We start from the raw sequence: 14,730 nt of genomic DNA on the forward strand, positions 1-14,730 counted from the left end.
AAAATGATGCTCCGAAATCAACTTCTGTCACCTTAGTGATACATTTTGGGATAGTACCTAAAGTTTAAAGCAGAAATTGGGACACTTTTGAAATTTTCATTTTTGACCATATGCCACAAAACGGTTGAAGCTCCTGTTCAAAAATGATGCTCCGAAATCAACTTCAATTTTCATTTTTGACCATATGCCACAAAACGGTTGAAGCTCCTGTTCAAAAATGATGCTCCGAAATCAACTTCTGTCACCTTAGTGATACATTTTGGGATAGTACCTAAAGTTTAATGCAGAAATTGAGGCACTTTTGAAATTTTCATTTTTGACCAAAATCGACAGGTCCGGGGCTTAGGGAATTTCTCATATGCCACAATATGGTTGAAGCTCCTGTTCAAAAATGATGCTCCGAAATCAACTTCTGTCACCTTAGTGATACATTTTGGGATAGTACCTAAAGTTTAAAGCAGAAATTGGGACACTTTTGAAATTTTCATTTTTGACCAAAATCGACAGGTCCGGGGCTTAGGGAATTTCTCATATGCCACAAAATGGTTGAAGCTCCTGTTCAAAAATGATGCTCCGAAATCAACTTCTGTCACCTTAGTGATACATTTTGGGATAGTACCTAAAGTTTAAAGCAGAAATTGGGGCACTTTTGAAATTTAAATTTTTGACCAAAATCGACAGGTCCGGGGCTTAGGGAATTTCTCATATGCCACAAAACGGTTGAAGCTCCTGTTCAAAAATGATGCTCCGAAATCAACTTCTGTCACCTTAGTGATACATTTTGGGATAGTACCTAAAGTTTAATGCAGAAATTGAGGCACTTTTGAAATTTTCATTTTTGACCAAAATCGACAGGTCCGGGGCTTAGAGAATTTCTCATATGCCACAATATGGTTGAAGCTCCTGTTCAAAAATGATGCTCCGAAATCAACTTCTGTCACCTTAGTGATACATTTTGGGATAGTACCTAAAGTTTAAAGCAGAAATTGGGGCACTTTTGAAATTTTCATTTTTGACCAAAATCGACAGGTCCGGGGCTTAGGGAATTTCTCATATGCCACAAAATGGTTGAAGCTCCTGTTCAAAAATGATGCTCCGAAATCAACTTCTGTCACCTTAGTGATACATTTTGGGATAGTACCTAAAGTTTAAAGCAGAAATTGGGGCACTTTAGAAATTTTCATTTTTGACCAAAATCGACAGGTCCGGGGCTTAGGGAATTTCTCATATGCCACAAAACGTTTGAAGATCCTGTTCAAAAATGATGCTCCGAAATCAACTTCTGTCACCTTAGTGATACATTTTGGGATAGTACCTAAAGTTTAAAGCAGAAATTGGGGCACTTTTGAAATTTTCATTTTTGACCAAAATCGACAGGTCCGGGGCTTAGGGAATTTCTCATATGCCACATAACGGTTGAAGCTCCTGTTCAAAAATGATGCTCTGAAATCAACTTCTGTCACCTTAGTGATACATTTTGGGATAGTACCTAAAGTTTAAAGCAGAAATTGGGACACTTTTGAAATTTTCATTTTTGACCAAAATCGACAGGTCCGGGGCTTAGGGAACTTCTCATATGCCACAAAACGGTTGAAGCTCCTGTTCAAAAATGATGCTCCGAAATCAACTTCTGTCACCTTAGTGATACATTTTGGGAAAGTACCTAAAGTTTAATGCAGAAATTGAGGCACTTTTGAAATTTTCATTTTTGACCAAAATCGACAGGTCCGGGGCTTAGGGAATTTCTCATATGCCACAATATGGTTGAAGCTCCTGTTCAAAAATGATGCTCCGAAATCAACTTCTGTCACCTTAGTGATAGATTTTGGGATAGTACCTAAAGTTTAAAGCAGAAATTGGGACACTTTTGAAATTTTCATTTTTGACCAAAATCGACAGGTCCGGGGCTTAGGGAATTTCTCATATGCCACAAAATGGTTGAAGCTCCTGTTCAAAAATGATGCTCCGAAATCAACTTCTGTCACCTTAGTGATACATTTTGGGATAGTACCTAAAGTTTAAAGCAGAAATTGGGGCACTTTTGAAATTTTCATTTTTGACCAAAATCGACAGGTCCGGGGCTTAGAGAATTTCTCATATGCCACAAAACGTTTGAAGATCCTGTTCAAAATGATGCTCCGAAATCAACTTCTGTCACCTTAGTGATACATTTTGGGATAGTACCTAAAGTTTAATGCAGAAATTGAGGCACTTTTGAAATTTTCATTTTTGACCAAAATCGACAGGTCCGGGGCTTAGGGAATTTCTCATATGCCACAATATGGTTGAAGCTCCTGTTCAAAAATGATGCTCCGAAATCAACTTCTGTCACCTTAGTGATACATTTTGGGATAGTACCTAAAGTTTAAAGCAGAAATTGGGACACTTTTGAAATTTTCATTTTTGACCAAAATCGACAGGTCCGGGGCTTAGGGAATTTCTCATATGCCACAAAATGGTTGAAGCTCCTGTTCAAAAATGATGCTCCGAAATCAACTTCTGTCACCTTAGTGATACATTTTGGGATAGTACCTAAAGTTTAAAGCAGAAATTGGGGCACTTTTGAAATTTTAATTTTTGACCAAAATCGACAGGTCCGGGGCTTAGGGAATTTCTCATATGCCACAAAACGGTTGAAGCTCCTGTTCAAAAATGATGCTCCGAAATCAACTTCTGTCACCTTAGTGATACATTTTGGGATAGTACCTAAAGTTTAAAGCAGAAATTGGGGCACTTTTGAAATTTTAATTTTTGACCAAAATCGACAGGTCCGGGGCTTAGGGAATTTCTCATATGCCACAAAATGGTTGAAGCTCCTGTTCAAAAATGATGCTCCGAAATCAACTTCTGTCACCTTAGTGATACATTTTGGGATAGTACCTAAAGTTTAATGCAGAAATTGAGGCACTTTTGACATTTTCATTTTTGACCAAAATCGACAGGTCCGGGGCTTAGGGAATTTCTCATATGCCACAATATGGTTGAAGCTCCTGTTCAAAAATGATGCTCCGAAATCAACTTCTGTCACCTTAGTGATACATTTTGGGATAGTACCTAAAGTTTAAAGCAGAAATTGGGGCACTTTTGAAATTTTAATTTTTGACCAAAATCGACAGGTCCGGGGCTTAGGGAATTTCTCATATGCCACAAAACGTTTGAAGATCCTGTTCAAAAATGATGCTCTGAAATCAACTTCTGTCACCTTAGTGATACATTTTGGGATAGTACCTAAAGTTTAAAGCTGAAATTGGGGCACTTTTGAAATTTTAATTTTTGACTAAAATCGACAGGTCCGGGGCTTAGGGAATTTCTCATATGCCACATAACGGTTGAAGCTCCTGTTCAAAAATGATGCTCCGAAATCAACTTCTGTCACCTTAGTGATACATTTTGGGATAGTACCTAAAGTTTAAAGCAGAAATTGGGGCACTTTTGAAATTTTCATTTTTGACCAAAATCGACAGGTCCGGGGCTTAGGGAATTTCTCATATGCCACATAACGGTTGAAGCTCCTGTTCAAAAATGATGCTCTGAAATCAACTTCTGTCACCTTAGTGATACATTTTGGGATAGTACCTAAAGTTTAAAGCAGAAATTGGGACACTTTTGAAATTTTCATTTTTGACCAAAATCGACAGGTCCGGGGCTTAGGGAATTTCTCATATGCCACAAAACGTTTGAAGATCCTGTTCAAAAATGATGCTCCGAAATCAACTTCTGTCACCTTAGTGATACATTTTGGGATAGTACCTAAAGTTTAAAGCAGAAATTGGGGCACTTTTGAAATTTTCATTTTTGACCAAAATCGACAGGTCCGGGGCTTAGGGAATTTCTCATATGCCACATAACGGTTGAAGCTCCTGTTCAAAAATGATGCTCTGAAATCAACTTCTGTCACCTTAGTGATACATTTTGGGATAGTACCTAAAGTTTAAAGCAGAAATTGGGACACTTTTGAAATTTTCATTTTTGACCAAAATCGACAGGTCCGGGGCTTAGGGAACTTCTCATATGCCACAAAACGGTTGAAGCTCCTGTTCAAAAATGATGCTCCGAAATCAACTTCTGTCACCTTAGTGATACATTTTGGGAAAGTACCTAAAGTTTAATGCAGAAATTGAGGCACTTTTGAAATTTTCATTTTTGACCAAAATCGACAGGTCCGGGGCTTAGGGAATTTCTCATATGCCACAATATGGTTGAAGCTCCTGTTCAAAAATGATGCTCCGAAATCAACTTCTGTCACCTTAGTGATAGATTTTGGGATAGTACCTAAAGTTTAAAGCAGAAATTGGGACACTTTTGAAATTTTCATTTTTGACCAAAATCGACAGGTCCGGGGCTTAGGGAATTTCTCATATGCCACAAAATGGTTGAAGCTCCTGTTCAAAAATGATGCTCCGAAATCAACTTCTGTCACCTTAGTGATACATTTTGGGATAGTACCTAAAGTTTAAAGCAGAAATTGGGGCACTTTTGAAATTTTCATTTTTGACCAAAATCGACAGGTCCGGGGCTTAGAGAATTTCTCATATGCCACAAAACGTTTGAAGATCCTGTTCAAAATGATGCTCCGAAATCAACTTCTGTCACCTTAGTGATACATTTTGGGATAGTACCTAAAGTTTAATGCAGAAATTGAGGCACTTTTGAAATTTTCATTTTTGACCAAAATCGACAGGTCCGGGGCTTAGGGAATTTCTCATATGCCACAATATGGTTGAAGCTCCTGTTCAAAAATGATGCTCCGAAATCAACTTCTGTCACCTTAGTGATACATTTTGGGATAGTACCTAAAGTTTAAAGCAGAAATTGGGACACTTTTGAAATTTTCATTTTTGACCAAAATCGACAGGTCCGGGGCTTAGGGAATTTCTCATATGCCACAAAATGGTTGAAGCTCCTGTTCAAAAATGATGCTCCGAAATCAACTTCTGTCACCTTAGTGATACATTTTGGGATAGTACCTAAAGTTTAAAGCAGAAATTGGGGCACTTTTGAAATTTTAATTTTTGACCAAAATCGACAGGTCCGGGGCTTAGGGAATTTCTCATATGCCACAAAACGGTTGAAGCTCCTGTTCAAAAATGATGCTCCGAAATCAACTTCTGTCACCTTAGTGATACATTTTGGGATAGTACCTAAAGTTTAAAGCAGAAATTGGGGCACTTTTGAAATTTTCATTTTTGACCAAAATCGACAGGTCCGGGGCTTAGGGAATTTCTCATATGCCACAAAATGGTTGAAGCTCCTGTTCAAAAATGATGCTCCGAAATCAACTTCTGTCACCTTAGTGATACATTTTGGGATAGTACCTAAAGTTTAATGCAGAAATTGAGGCACTTTTGACATTTTCATTTTTGACCAAAATCGACAGGTCCGGGGCTTAGGGAATTTCTCATATGCCACAATATGGTTGAAGCTCCTGTTCAAAAATGATGCTCCGAAATCAACTTCTGTCACCTTAGTGATACATTTTGGGATAGTACCTAAAGTTTAAAGCAGAAATTGGGGCACTTTTGAAATTTTAATTTTTGACCAAAATCGACAGGTCCGGGGCTTAGGGAATTTCTCATATGCCACAAAACGTTTGAAGATCCTGTTCAAAAATGATGCTCTGAAATCAACTTCTGTCACCTTAGTGATACATTTTGGGATAGTACCTAAAGTTTAAAGCTGAAATTGGGGCACTTTTGAAATTTTAATTTTTGACTAAAATCGACAGGTCCGGGGCTTAGGGAATTTCTCATATGCCACATAACGGTTGAAGCTCCTGTTCAAAAATGATGCTCCGAAATCAACTTCTGTCACCTTAGTGATACATTTTGGGATAGTACCTAAAGTTTAAAGCAGAAATTGGGACACTTTTGAAATTTTCATTTTTGACCAAAATCGACAGGTCTGGGGCTTAGGGAATTTCTCATATGCCACAAAACGGTTGAAGCTCCTGTTCAAAAATGATGCTCCGAAATCAACTTCTGTTACCTTAGTGATACATTTTGGGATAGTACATAAAGTTTAAAGCAGAAATTGGGGGCACTTTTGAAATTTTCATTTTTGACCAAAATCGACAGGTCCAGGGCTTAGGGAACTTCTCATATGCCACAAAACGGTTGAAGCTCCTGTTCAAAAATGATGCTCCGAAATCAACTTCTGTCACTTTAGTGATACATTTTGGGATAGTACCTAAAGTTTAAAGCAGAAATTGGGGCACTTTTGAAATTTTCATTTTTGACCAAAATCTACAGGTCCGGGGCTTAGGGAATTTCTCATATGCCACAAAACGGTTGAAGCTCCTGTTCAAAAATGATACTCCGAAATCAACTTCTGTCACCTTAGTGATACATTTTGGGATAGTACCTAAAGTTTAAAGCAGAAATTGGGGCACTTTAGAAATTTTCATTTTTGACCAAAATCGACAGGTCCGGGGCTTAGGGAATTTCTCATATGCCACAAAACGGTTGAAGATCCTGTTCAAAAATGATGCTCCGAAATCAACTTCTGTCACCTTAGTGATACATTTTGGGATGGTACCTAAAGTTTAAAGCAGAAATTGGGGCACTTTAAAAATTTTCATTTTTGACCAAAATCGACAGGTCCGGGGCTTAGGGAATTTCTCATATGCCACAAAACGTTTGAAGATCCTGTTCAAAAATGATGCTCCGAAATCAACTTCTGTCACCTTAGTGATACATTTTGGGATAGTACCTAAAGTTTAAAGCAGAAATTGGGACACTTTTGAAATTTTCATTTTTGACCAAAATCGACAGGTCCGGGGCTTAGGGAACTTCTCATATGCCACAAAACGGTTGAAGCTCCTGTTCAAAAATGATGCTCCGAAATCAACTTCTGTCACCTTAGTGATACATTTTGGGATAGTACCTAAAGTTTAATGCAGAAATTGAGGCACTTTTGAAATTTTCATTTTTGACCAAAATCGACAGGTCCGGGGCTTAGGGAATTTCTCATATGCCACAATATGGTTGAAGCTCCTGTTCAAAAATGATGCTCCGAAATCAACTTCTGTCACCTTAGTGATACATTTTGGGATAGTACCTAAAGTTTAAAGCAGAAATTGGGACACTTTTGAAATTTTCATTTTTGACCAAAATCGACAGGTCCGGGGCTTAGGGAATTTCTCATATGCCACAAAATGGTTGAAGCTCCTGTTCAAAAATGATGCTCCGAAATCAACTTCTGTCACCTTAGTGATACATTTTGGGATAGTACCTAAAGTTTAAAGCAGAAATTGGGGCACTTTTGAAATTTAAATTTTTGACCAAAATCGACAGGTCCGGGGCTTAGGGAATTTCTCATATGCCACAAAACGGTTGAAGCTCCTGTTCAAAAATGATGCTCTGAAATCAACTTCTGTCACCTTAGTGATACATTTTGGGATAGTACCTAAAGTTTAATGCAGAAATTGAGGCACTTTTGAAATTTTCATTTTTGACCAAAATCGACAGGTCCGGGGCTTAGAGAATTTCTCATATGCCACAATATGTTTGAAGCTCCTGTTCAAAAATGATGCTCCGAAATTAACTTCTGTTACCTTAGTGATACATTTTGGGATAGTACCTAAAGTTTAAAGCAGAAATTGGGGCACTTTTGAAATTTTCATTTTTGACCAAAATCGACAGGTCCGGGGCTTAGGGAACTTCTCATATGCCACAAAACGGTTGAAGCTCCTGTTCAAAAATGATGCTCCGAAATCAACTTCTGTCACCTTAGTGATACATTTTGGGATAGTACCTAAAGTTTAATGCAGAAATTGAGGCACTTTTGAAATTTTCATTTTTGACCAAAATCGACAGGTCCGGGGCTTAGGGAATTTCTCATATGCCACAATATGGTTGAAGCTCCTGTTCAAAAATGATGCTCCGAAATCAACTTCTGTCACCTTAGTGATACATTTTGGGATAGTACCTAAAGTTAAAAGCAGAAATTGGGGCACTTTTGAAATTTTCATTTTTGACCAAAATCGACAGGTCCGGGGCTTAGGGAATTTCTCATATGCCACAAAATGGTTGAAGCTCCTGTTCAAAAATGATGCTCCGAAATCAACTTCTGTCACCTTAGTGATACATTTTGGGATAGTACCTAAAGTTTAATGCAGAAATTGAGGCACTTTTGAAATTTTAATTTTTGACCAAAATCGACAGGTCCGGGGCTTAGGGAATTTCTCATATGCCACAATATGGTTGAAGCTCCTGTTCAAAAATGATGCTCCGAAATCAACTTCTGTCACCTTAGTGATACATTTTGGGATAGTACCTAAAGTTTAAAGCAGAAATTGGGGCACTTTTGAAATTTTAATTTTTGACCAAAATCGACAGGTCCGGGGCTTAGGGAATTTCTCATATGCCACAAAACGTTTGAAGATCCTGTTCAAAAATGATGCTCTGAAATCAACTTCTGTCACCTTAGTGATACATTTTGGGATAGTACCTAAAGTTTAAAGCAGAAATTGGGGCACTTTTGAAATTTTAATTTTTGACCAAAATCGACAGGTCCGGGGCTTAGGGAATTTCTCATATGCCACATAACGGTTGAAGCTCCTGTTCAAAAATGATGCTCCGAAATCAACTTCTGTCACCTCAGTGATACATTTTGGGATAGTACCTAAAGTTTAAAGCAGAAATTGGGGCACTTTTGAAATTTTCATTTTTGACCAAAATCGACAGGTCCGGGGCTTAGGGAATTTCTCATATGCCACAAAACGGTTGAAGCTCCTGTTCAAAAATGATGCTCCGAAATCAACTTCTGTCACCTTAGTGATACATTTTGGGATAGTACCTAAAGTTTAAAGCAGAAATTGGGACACTTTTGAAATTTTCATTTTTGACCAAAATCGACAGGTCTGGGGCTTAGGGAATTTCTCATATGCCACAAAACGGTTGAAGATCCTGTTCAAAAATGATGCTCCGAAATCAACTTCTGTTACCTTAGTGATACATTTTGGGATAGTACATAAAGTTTAAAGCAGAAATTGGGGCACTTTTGAAATTTTCATTTTTGACCAAAATCGACAGGTCCGGGGCTTAGGGAACTTCTCATATGCCACAAAACGGTTGAAGCTCCTGTTCAAAAATGATGCTCCGAAATCAACTTCTGTCACCTTAGTGATACATTTTGGGATAGTACCTAAAGTTTAAAGCAGAAATTGGGGCACTTTTGAAATTTTCATTTTTGACCAAAATCGACAGGTCCGGGGCTTAGGGAATTTCTCATATGCCACAAAATGGTTGAAGCTCCTGTTCAAAAATGATGCTCCGAAATCAACTTCTGTCACCTTAGTGATACATTTTGGGATAGTACCTAAAGTTTAAAGCAGAAATTGGGGCACTTTAGAAATTTTCATTTTTGACCAAAATCGACAGGTCCGGGGCTTAGGGAATTTCTCATATGCCACAATATGGTTGAAGCTCCTGTTCAAAAATGATGCTCCGAAATCAACTTCTGTCACCTTAGTGATACATTTTGGGATAGTACCTAAAGTTTAAAGCAGAAATTGGGGCACTTTTGAAATTTTAATTTTTGACCAAAATCGACAGGTCCGGGGCTTAGGGAATTTCTCATATGCCACAAAACGTTTGAAGATCCTGTTCAAAAATGATGCTCTGAAATCAACTTCTGTCACCTTAGTGATACATTTTGGGATAGTACCTAAAGTTTAAAGCAGAAATTGGGGCACTTTTGAAATTTTAATTTTTGACCAAAATCGACAGGTCCGGGGCTTAGGGAATTTCTCATATGCCACATAACGGTTGAAGCTCCTGTTCAAAAATGATGCTCCGAAATCAACTTCTGTCACCTCAGTGATACATTTTGGGATAGTACCTAAAGTTTAAAGCAGAAATTGGGGCACTTTTGAAATTTTCATTTTTGACCAAAATCGACAGGTCCGGGGCTTAGGGAATTTCTCATATGCCACAAAACGGTTGAAGCTCCTGTTCAAAAATGATGCTCCGAAATCAACTTCTGTCACCTTAGTGATACATTTTGGGATAGTACCTAAAGTTTAAAGCAGAAATTGGGACACTTTTGAAATTTTCATTTTTGACCAAAATCGACAGGTCTGGGGCTTAGGGAATTTCTCATATGCCACAAAACGGTTGAAGCTCCTGTTCAAAAATGATGCTCCGAAATCAACTTCTGTTACCTTAGTGATACATTTTGGGATAGTACATAAAGTTTAAAGCAGAAATTGGGGCACTTTTGAAATTTTCATTTTTGACCAAAATCGACAGGTCCGGGGCTTAGGGAACTTCTCATATGCCACAAAACGGTTGAAGCTCCTGTTCAAAAATGATGCTCCGAAATCAACTTCTGTCACCTTAGTGATACATTTTGGGATAGTACCTAAAGTTTAAAGCAGAAATTGGGGCACTTTTGAAATTTTCATTTTTGACCAAAATCGACAGGTCCGGGGCTTAGGGAATTTCTCATATGCCACAAAATGGTTGAAGCTCCTGTTCAAAAATGATGCTCCGAAATCAACTTCTGTCACCTTAGTGATACATTTTGGGATAGTACCTAAAGTTTAAAGCAGAAATTGGGGCACTTTAGAAATTTTCATTTTTGACCAAAATCGACAGGTCCGGGGCTTAGGGAATTTCTCATATGCCACAAAACGGTTGAAGATCCTGTTCAAAAATGATGCTCCGAAATCAACTTCTGTCACCTTAGTGATACATTTTGGGATGGTACCTAAAGTTTAAAGCAGAAATTGGGGCACTTTAAAAATTTTCATTTTTGACCAAAATCGACAGGTCCGGGGCTTAGGGAATTTCTCATATGCCACAAAACGTTTGAAGATCCTGTTCAAAAATGATGCTCCGAAATCAACTTCTGTCACCTTAGTGATACATTTTGGGATAGTACCTAAAGTTTAAAGCAGAAATTGGGGCACTTTAGAAATTTTCATTTTTGACCAAAATCGACAGGTCCGGGGCTTAGGGAATTTCTCATATGCCACAAAACGGTTGAAGATCCTGTTCAAAAATGATGCTCCGAAATCAACTTCTGTCACCTTAGTGATACATTTTGGGATAGTACCTAAAGTTTAAAGCAGAAATTGGGGCACTTTTGAAATTTTAATTTTTGACCAAAATCGACAGGTCCGGGGCTTAGGGAATTTCTCATATGCCACAAAATGGTTGAAGCTCCTGTTCAAAAATGATGCTCCGAAATCAACTTCTGTCACCTTAGTGATACATTTTGGGATGGTACCTAAAGTTTAAAGCAGAAATTGGGGCACTTTAAAAATTTTCATTTTTGACCAAAATCGACAGGTTCGGGGCTTAGGGAATTTCTCATATGCCACAAAACGTTTGAAGATCCTGTTCAAAAATGATGCTCCGAAATCAACTTCTGTCACCTTAGTGATACATTTTGGGATAGTACCTAAAGTTTAAAGCAGAAATTGGGGCACTTTAGAAATTTTCATTTTTGACCAAAATCGACAGGTCCGGGGCTTAGGGAATTTCTCATATGCCACAAAACGGTTGAAGATCCTGTTCAAAAATGATGCTCCGAAATCAACTTCTGTCACCTTAGTGATACATTTTGGGATAGTACCTAAAGTTTAAAGCAGAAATTGGGGCACTTTTGAAATTTTAATTTTTGACCAAAATCGACAGGTCCGGGGCTTAGGGAATTTCTCATATGCCACAAAATGGTTGAAGCTCCTGTTCAAAAATGATGCTCCGAAATCAACTTCTGTCACCTTAGTGATACATTTTGGGATAGTACCTAAAGTTTAAAGCAGAAATTGGGGCACTTTTGAAATTTTCATTTTTGACCAAAATCGACAGGTCCGGGGCTTAGGGAATTTCTCATATGCCACAAAACGGTTGAAGATCCTGTTCAAAAATTATGCTCCGAAATCAACTTCTGTCACCTTAGTGATACATTTTGGGATGGTACCTAAAGTTTAAAGCAGAAATTGGGGCACTTTAGAAATTTTCATTTTTGACCAAAATCGACAGGTCCGAGGCTTAGGGAATTTCTCATATGCCACAAAACGGTTGAAGATCCTGTTCAAAAATGATGCTCCGAAATCAACTTCTGTCACCTTAGTGATACATTTTGGGATAGTACCTAAAGTTTAAAGCAGAAATTGGGGCACTTTTGAAATTTTCATTTTTGACCAAAATTGACAGGTCCGGGGCTTAGGGAATTTCTCATATGCCACAATATGGTTGAAGCTCCTGTTCAAAAATGATGCTCCGAAATCAACTTCTGTCACCTTAGTGATACATTTTGGGATAGTACCTAAAGTTTAAAGCAGAAATTGGGGCACTTTAGAATTTTACATTTTTGACTAAAATCGACAGGTCCGGGGCTTAGGGAATTTCTCATATGCCACAAAATGGTTGAAGCTCCTGTTCAAAAATGATGCTCCGAAATCAACTTCTTTCACCTTAGTGATACATTTTGGGATAGTACCTAAAGTTTAATGCAGAAATTGAGGCACTTTTGAAATTTTCATTTTTGACCAAAATCGACAGGTCCGGGGCTTAGGGAATTTCTCATATGCCACAATATGGTTGAAGCTCCTGTTCAAAAATGATGCTCCGAAATCAACTTCTGTCACCTTAGTGATACATTTTGGGATAGTACCTAAAGTTTAAAGCAGAAATTGGGACACTTTTGAAATTTTCATTTTTGACCAAAATCGACAGGTCCGGGGCTTAGGGAACTTCTCATATGCCACAAAACGGTTGAAGCTCCTGTTCAAAAATGATGCTCCGAAATCAACTTCTGTCACTTTAGTGATACATTTTGGGATAGTACCTAAAGTTTAAAGCAGAAATTGGGGCACTTTTGAAATTTTCATTTTTGACCAAAATCTACAGGTCCGGGGCTTAGGGAATTTCTCATATGCCACAAAACGGTTGAAGCTCCTGTTCAAAAATGATACTCCGAAATCAACTTCTGTCACCTTAGTGATACATTTTGGGATAGTACCTAAAGTTTAAAGCAGAAATTGGGGCACTTTAGAAATTTTCATTTTTGACCAAAATCGACAGGTCCGGGGCTTAGGGAATTTCTCATATGCCACAAAACGGTTGAAGATCCTGTTCAAAAATGATGCTCCGAAATCAACTTCTGTCACCTTAGTGATACATTTTGGGATGGTACCTAAAGTTTAAAGCAGAAATTGGGGCACTTTAAAAATTTTCATTTTTGACCAAAATCGACAGGTCCGGGGCTTAGGGAATTTCTCATATGCCACAAAACGTTTGAAGATCCTGTTCAAAAATGATGCTCCGAAATCAACTTCTGTCACCTTAGTGATACATTTTGGGATAGTACCTAAAGTTTAAAGCAGAAATTGGGACACTTTTGAAATTTTCATTTTTGACCAAAATCGACAGGTCCGGGGCTTAGGGAACTTCTCATATGCCACAAAACGGTTGAAGCTCCTGTTCAAAAATGATGCTCCGAAATCAACTTCTGTCACCTTAGTGATACATTTTGGGATAGTACCTAAAGTTTAATGCAGAAATTGAGGCACTTTTGAAATTTTCATTTTTGACCAAAATCGACAGGTCCGGGGCTTAGGGAATTTCTCATATGCCACAATATGGTTGAAGCTCCTGTTCAAAAATGATGCTCCGAAATCAACTTCTGTCACCTTAGTGATACATTTTGGGATAGTACCTAAAGTTTAAAGCAGAAATTGGGACACTTTTGAAATTTTCATTTTTGACCAAAATCGACAGGTCCGGGGCTTAGGGAATTTCTCATATGCCACAAAATGGTTGAAGCTCCTGTTCAAAAATGATGCTCCGAAATCAACTTCTGTCACCTTAGTGATACATTTTGGGATAGTACCTAAAGTTTAAAGCAGAAATTGGGGCACTTTTGAAATTTAAATTTTTGACCAAAATCGACAGGTCCGGGGCTTAGGGAATTTCTCATATGCCACAAAACGGTTGAAGCTCCTGTTCAAAAATGATGCTCTGAAATCAACTTCTGTCACCTTAGTGATACATTTTGGGATAGTACCTAAAGTTTAATGCAGAAATTGAGGCACTTTTGAAATTTTCATTTTTGACCAAAATCGACAGGTCCGGGGCTTAGAGAATTTCTCATATGCCACAATATGTTTGAAGCTCCTGTTCAAAAATGATGCTCCGAAATTAACTTCTGTTACCTTAGTGATACATTTTGGGATAGTACCTAAAGTTTAAAGCAGAAATTGGGGCACTTTTGAAATTTTCATTTTTGACCAAAATCGACAGGTCCGGGGCTTAGGGAACTTCTCATATGCCACAAAACGGTTGAAGCTCCTGTTCAAAAATGATGCTCCGAAATCAACTTCTGTCACCTTAGTGATACATTTTGGGATAGTACCTAAAGTTTAATGCAGAAATTGAGGCACTTTTGAAATTTTCATTTTTGACCAAAATCGACAGGTCCGGGGCTTAGGGAATTTCTCATATGCCACAATATGGTTGAAGCTCCTGTTCAAAAATGATGCTCCGAAATCAACTTCTGTCACCTTAGTGATACATTTTGGGATAGTACCTAAAGTTAAAAGCAGAAATTGGGGCACTTTTGAAATTTTCATTTTTGACCAAAATCGACAGGTCCGGGGCTTAGGGAATTTCTCATATGCCACAAAATGGTTGAAGCTCCTGTTCAAAAATGATGCTCCGAAATCAACTTCTGTCACCTTAGTGATACATTTTGGGATAGTACCTAAAGTTTAATGCAGAA

Source organism: Pseudophryne corroboree, unplaced genomic scaffold, assembly GCF_028390025.1.
Source record: "Pseudophryne corroboree isolate aPseCor3 unplaced genomic scaffold, aPseCor3.hap2 scaffold_1707, whole genome shotgun sequence".
In the NCBI taxonomy this organism is placed as follows: Eukaryota; Metazoa; Chordata; class Amphibia; order Anura; family Myobatrachidae; genus Pseudophryne; species Pseudophryne corroboree.